The sequence below is a fragment of the Arachis ipaensis genome, chromosome B10 (assembly GCF_000816755.2).
Source record: "Arachis ipaensis cultivar K30076 chromosome B10, Araip1.1, whole genome shotgun sequence".
Lineage (NCBI taxonomy): Eukaryota > Viridiplantae > Streptophyta > Magnoliopsida > Fabales > Fabaceae > Arachis > Arachis ipaensis.
Window position 1 is genome coordinate 4,440,803 of NC_029794.2, and position 328 is coordinate 4,441,130.

Consider the following 328-nt stretch of genomic DNA (forward strand, 5'->3'; position numbering starts at 1 on the left):
TTATTTTTGTCTTTTTTTGTTTCTTTTTTATGTATGAAAAAAATGTGTACTGATTTTTCTTATCATTGTTTACTTGGAAATAATTTAATTTCATCATCTAGTCAAAGTTGCATGAGCCTGAATTAAAATAAGAATAACCATCCATGCATTTGCATGCATGCATTAAATAAACAAAAAAAATAAAAGAGTACAAAAGCTTTCCCTTCCCTAAATATTTGGTTAGCAATACCCTTAAAATAATTTTGTAATCAAGTCAAAGTTTAAAACTGTACATTAGTTATCCCTTTGATGTTTTTTATATAGTTTATTTTCTATTTTGAATTCATCT